Below are 6,430 nucleotides of genomic sequence, written 5' to 3' on the forward strand. Positions count from 1 at the left end.
ATGCAAAAGCTCCACTTTAAATCCTGTTTTTACATTAGATACACAGGACAGAAAGGTGAGATTGATTGTCATAATGGAGTCTTGTCTCCATTAGAGGACAGAAAGATGACATTAGTCCTGGAGTCTTGTCTCCATTAGAGGACAGAAAGTCCTGGAGTCTTGTCTCCATTAGAGGACAGAAAGATGACATTAGTCCTGGTCTTGTCTCCATTAGAGGACTTAGTCCTGGAGTCTTGTCATTAGAGGACAGAAAGATGACATTAGTCCTGGAGTCTTTCCAATGTTCCTGTTCTCCCAGAAAGAGAATGAATGACAGAGCAGGATGAGCAGAGAGAGAAATCATTCAGAAGAGATTCAGACTTTATTTTCTGCTTGATAGCTTCTAGTTTCTCCAGCAGCTTCTGTTTCTGGAGATTAAAAAGTGGTCTTCCTCTCTTTCTAACAGGACCCATCAGAGACCAGACCCTGCTGAACCTGAACCTGAACTGAACCAGCTGTGTCCATGAAGAGACACGGTCCATGGAGATACCACTACTTTGAAAAAAAAAAAACCTTTAAGGGAGAGGCGAATAGAAATGGAGGAGAGGCTACTTGAAAAGGAGGAGAGAGGATTGATGGAGAGACTTGAAAGGCAGAAGGAGCAACTTGAAAGGGAAATTGAAATGTTAAGAAGAAGATTGAGGTGAGTTGTGAACATCCAGCAAACTGGAACGAGTCTCATTGGATGTAACTACGTCCCGTCTGGGTTGTTTTGGGTCATGTCAGTCTCATGCACACTCCTTCAAATAAAGTGTTTTTTGTGGAAAGGAATTATTGTATCTGATGGCTGAAATGAGAATATTTTTGCAAAATAATTTCCTGTCTCACTCAAAATATCTTTCTGTTTAGACAACATTTTTTTAATATTTTTATTCTGATTTCAAAAGATATTTTTATTGAGTTTTGGACAGAAAGTAAAGCATTATTGGCATGTTATTGTTAATAATTAGTCCTATATACATATTCATATTAATATCATATTATTTGCAGGAAGACTTTACCTGAACATGTGACCCTCAATAAATGTTTTTCTATCAGGACGCAGCAGAAACCAGAGTCTCCTGAACCTGAACCTGAACCTGAACCTGAACCTGAACCTGAACCTGAACCTGAACCTGAACCTGAACCTGAACCTGAACCTGAACCTGAACCTGAACCCAGCTGTGTGTCCTTCAAGAGTGACTGGTCAAATCGTCGCCATATTAGACTTTAAAGGTCAACAACCCTCTGCTGGAAAGAGGTAAGCTGTTAATATTTTAATATTGCTGATTCATGTTTCAACTTTTATGTATCCAGAGATATTTTTGAATTTATTTTCAGCATCTTTCTTCTTCACATGTATATTCTCACATCAGAAAGCTGTCCAGTAAGACCAGTCTTTAACTGTAGATCTCAATTTAATATTGGACCTGGTTTGGTCCAATATTATCTGTTGTTTTAGCCAAATTAAAAAGCTGAACTGCGCAAGGCTAAAACGGTCTATTTCCAGCAGCAGATTACCCATTCTTCTACCAACCCAAAGACATTATGGCATACCCTTAAGGTCATCACTGGCGAAACTGAGAAAAAAATAAAGTCAATATTTCCCTACAGGGTACTCTTATTTCAGTGTTTTGTGGAATTATTGTAGTTGATGACTGAAATGAGAATAATTTTGCAAAATAATTTCCTGTCTCACTCAAAATATCTTTCTATTTAGACAAAAAAAAAAAAAATATAAATTTTATTATTCTGATTTCAAAATATATTTTTATTGAGTTTTGGACAGAAAGTAAAGCATTATTGGCATTTAATTGTTAATAATTAGGCCTACAGACATTAATATTAATATTATATTTTATGCAGGAAGACTTTAACTGAACATGTGACCCTCAATAAATGTGTTTTTTCTATCAGGACCAGATTTTTCAGATTTTTCTCTGGTGTTTTAGCTTTTTAACCCAGTTTTTTGTATAGTTTATTGAACTTCTTTGTGTTAATCTTGTTTTAGTTGCTGCTTGTATCTCCAGCAGTTTTTGTGTCTGAACACTAAAAAGTTGAATTTCCATCCCTGTTGGTCTTACTCTCTGTCTAACAGGATCCATCAAACCAGACTCTGCTGAACCTCCCAGCTGTGTGTCCTTCAAGAACCTCATATGAACCTATTGACTTTAAAGGTCAACAACCCTCTGCTGGAAAGAGGTAAACTGTGTGATTCCTTTTATGTATCCAAGAAGTTTTGACCAGTCAAATTCTTCACTATATTTATATTCTTTAAAGGTCAACAACCCTTTGGTCCAAAGAAGCCCCATTAAAAAGCATTTTAAATTAATATTATAAAATTGAATGATTCATGTTTTAACTTTTATGTATCCAGAGAAGTTTTGGATTTATTTTATTTTCAACATTTTTTCTTCTTCACACTATTTATATTCTCACATCTGAAATACTGGGACTTCTTCAACAAGAAAAGATTTGAAAAGAAAAGATGTTTGCAAAAGCGCTTTTGATCAGGACACTATATGCCATGAGAAGACTTCAGCCATTTGAGTCTGGAAGTTAAGGCCAAAATTCAGTGAGTGGCTTCATGACCAGATCTCCCCAAGTCTCCTGACCCAAATTGGTCAAAATGCAAAATTCTACCCAAATGCTGGATGTGGATTTGCCAGTTGGATGTCAGATCAGAAGTCAAAAAGGGGAAGCAAAAAAAAGGAACCACCATCCAACAGTATCCTTCCAGTCACCAGTTCTCCCCGACTACAAACAGGCCATCTAACTCTGCTTCTTCCTGACCTGATGGTTTGCAAAATATTTTTCAGGCCAACTGAAGGTTTTCACCACAGACTCCCCAAACTTCACCTACAAATATTTGGCTCCACAGCTGCAGCCTCATGATACCAGTCTGCTGCTGTAGGAGTTCTTTAGGCCAACCATGTTGTAGCCCTTGTTTACTTCTTAGTTCTTTCTGTTGATTCACAATGGGGTCAGCAGTACCACCAACAATTTATTGTCAGGGGAAACCATCTGATTCAATGTTGTTATCAACACTTTAAGTCACAGGACCTTTACATTGTGTTTGTCTCTGTGTGGACAGACATGATGTGAGCTAATTCTTCCTGATTCCTCCACAGAGTGGACCAGGAGAGCTCAGAGGTTCCCATTGGTCAGTCTGCCCAGCAGCATCAAACACACCTGGACTCCATATTTATGGTCTGTACATTTACAACAACTACTTTTACATCTATTCTGTTCACAATCATCTCCATGCTGCACGTTTTAGACCAGAGGATTGTCAGTCCATACAACATGTATCTGATGTTTGATTCCATGATTTCAGTTTGATTTGATTCATATAATCTTCTGTTCCAGCTGCTGGAGGACAACATCATCACTTTTGAAGAACGAACTGAAGAAGATCCAGAAGCTTCTGAGTCCAGATTACCCAGAATGCTCAGAGAGTCAGAGGGAGGATGAGGATGAAGAGCAGAGGAGGAGCAGAGAGGCATTTCTGAAGATCACACTGCACTTCCTGAGGAGAATGAAGCAGGACGAGCTGGCTGACTGTCTGCAGCGCAGTAAGAGGATTTCTCTAAATAATTAACTTGCTGGACTAATGGGACATTTACTACCGTCTCCAGAGATGGGTCAAAGTATGTTCATGTTTCTTTATAAATCACTTACTGATCTTCTTTGTTCTGTATTCATTCAGGAAGTCAAGCTGGAGTTTGTAAGCGTAAACTCAAATCTAAACTAAACAAGAAGTTCCAGTGTGTGTTTGAGGGGATTGCTAAAGCAGGAAACCCAACCCTTCTGAATCAGATGTTCACAGAGATCTACATCACAAAGGGAGGGACTGCAGAGGTCAATGCTGAACATGAGGTCAGACAGATTGAAACAGCATCCAGGAAACCAGACAGACCAGAAACAACAATCATATGAAAGACATCTTTAAAACCCCACCTGGAAGAGATGAACCAATCAGAACAGTGCTGACAAAAGGGAGTGGCTGGCATCGGGAAAACAGTCTTAACACAGAAGTTCACTCTGGACTGGGCTGAAGACAAAGCCAACCAGGACATCCAGTTCACATTTCCATTCACCTTCAGAGAGCTGAATGTGCTGAAAGAGAAAAAGTACAGCTTGGTGGAACTTGTTGATTACTTCTTTAGTGAAACCAAAGAAGCAGGAATCTGCAGGTTTGAAGAGTTCCCGGTTGTGTTCATCTTTGATGGTCTGGATGAGTGTCGACTTCCTCTGGACTTCCTCAACACTAAAATCCTGACTGATGTTACAGAGTCCACCTCAGTGGATGTGCTGCTGACAAACCTCATCAGGGGGAATCTGCTTCCCTCTGCTCGCCTCTGGATAACCACACGACCTGCAGCAGCCAATCAGATCCCTCCTGGGTGTGCTGACATGGTGACAGAGGTCAGAGGGTTCACTGACCCTCAGAAGGAGGAGTACTTCAGGAAGAGATTCAGAGATGAGGAGCAGGCCAGCAGAATCATCTCCCACATCAAGAAATCACGAAGCCTCCACATCATGTGCCACATCCCAGTCTTCTGCTGGATCACTGCTACAGTTCTGGAGGACATGTTGAAGACCAGAGAGGGAGGAGAGCTGCCCAAGACCCTGACTGAGATGTACATCCACTTCCTGGTGGTTCAGTCCAAAGTGAAGAACATCAAGTATGATGGAGGAGCTGAGACAGATCCACACTGGAGTCCAGACACCAGGAAGATGATCAAGTCTCTGGGGAAACTGGCTTTTGAGCAGCTGCAGAAAGGCAACCTGATCTTCTATGAATCAGACCTGACAGAGTGTGGCATCGATATCAGAGCAGCCTCAGTGTACTCAGGAGTGTTCACACAGATCTTTAAAGAGGAGAGAGGACTGTACCAGGACAAGGTGTTCAGCTTCATCCATCTGAGTGTTCAGGAGTTTCTGGCTGCTCTTCATGTCCATCTGACCTTCACCAACTCTGGAGTAAACCTGCTGTCAGAAGAACAAACATCATCATGGCTGCCTAAATTCTTCAGAGAAATATTAAAATATCTCCACCAGAGTGCTGTGGACAAAGACACCTCTGTAATCAACCTGCTGACAAAAACAAACAACATCCACCAGAGTGCTGTGGACAAGGCCTTACAGAGTCCAAATGGACACCTGGACTTGTTCCTCCGCTTCCTCCTGGGTCTTTCACTGCAGACCAATCAGAGTCTCCTACGAGGTCTGCTGACACAGACAGGAAGTAGCTCAGAGACCAATCAGGAAACAGTCCAGTACATCAAGAAGAAGATCAGTGAGAATCTGTCTGCAGAGAGAAGCATCAATCTGTTCCACTGTCTGAATGAACTGAATGATCATTCTCTAGTGGAGCAGATCCAACAGTCCCTGAGTTCAGGAAGTCTCTCCACAGATAAACTGTCTCCTGCTCAGTGGTCAGCTCTGGTCTTCATCTTACTGTCATCAGAAGAAGATCTGGACGTGTTTGACCTGAAGAAATACTCTGCTTCAGAGGAGGCTCTTCTGAGGCTGCTGCCAGTCTGTCAAAGCCTCCAACAAAGTCTCTGTAAGTGGGATTTATTCATCAATAAATATCTCTGATATCTTTCAACATGGTTGAAATATAATAACTTTTTAAAAAAAGACTTCCTGTTGTCTCTCCAGACTGATTGGCTGTAACCTGTCAGAGAGAAGCTGTGAAGCTCTGTCCTCAGTTCTCAGCTCCCAGTCCTCTAGTCTGAGAGAGCTGGACCTGAGTAACAACAATCTGCAGGATTCAGGAGGGAAGCTGATCTCTGATGGACTGAAGAGTCCACACTGCACACTGGAGACTCTCAGGTCAGGATTCATTAACCCATTCAGCTGATGACCATTTAAAGTCTGATTAACTTTAGTTGACAAAACACCTAACATGTAGCTTTGTGTCTGTTGATATGATAAACTTGGGCAGTAGTTTTAATTATGTAATTATTCATTTCTAGAGTCAGAGTTAATTTCCATGAGGATTTTTCATTGTTTACTTTTGTTGTTGAATAATTAAAAACCACAGATGATTTTTTAAATATTTATTCTTAATCTGGACCAAAATATATCTGGACAGCAAGCTCCCGTGTTGACAGAGGGTTCCTGTGTGTTGTTCTGTGTGTTTGCAGTCTGTCAGGCTGTCTGATCACAGAGGAAGGCTGTTCTTCACTGGTCTCAGCTCTGAGCTCCAACCCCTCCCATCTGAGAGAGCTGGACCTGAGCTACAATCATCCAGGAGACTCAGGAGTGAAGCTACTGTCAGAGGGACTGGAGGATCCTCTCTGGAGACTGGACACTCTCAGGTACAAACACTGATGAACAAAAAGGAGATATTTGTGTAGGAAGTTTTAAAGGAGAACATCTCTAAAATAACTAAAATGAT

At 41.1% G+C, this 6,430-nt stretch overlaps 2 long non-coding RNA genes across 2 annotated transcripts; both read left to right on the forward strand.

The window, feature by feature from the left end:
- Positions 1–557: 557 nt before the first annotated feature.
- Positions 558–3,409, forward strand: LOC114551585 (uncharacterized). The gene is made up of 4 exons (XR_003691931.1): positions 558–682; positions 1,078–1,279; positions 3,150–3,228; positions 3,388–3,409. It is a non-coding gene; the product is annotated as an uncharacterized LOC114551585 (long non-coding RNA).
- A 10-nt stretch (positions 3,410–3,419) lies between these two features.
- On the forward strand, positions 3,420–3,810 carry LOC114551588 (uncharacterized). Its single transcript, XR_003691935.1, has 2 exons — positions 3,420–3,593; positions 3,728–3,810. It is a non-coding gene; the product is annotated as an uncharacterized LOC114551588 (long non-coding RNA).
- The last annotated feature ends 2,620 nt before the right edge of the window (positions 3,811–6,430 follow it).

This window comes from Perca flavescens, unplaced genomic scaffold (genome assembly GCF_004354835.1).
Source record: "Perca flavescens isolate YP-PL-M2 unplaced genomic scaffold, PFLA_1.0 EPR50_1.1_unplaced_scaf_2, whole genome shotgun sequence".
Classification (NCBI taxonomy): Eukaryota; Metazoa; Chordata; class Actinopteri; order Perciformes; family Percidae; genus Perca; species Perca flavescens.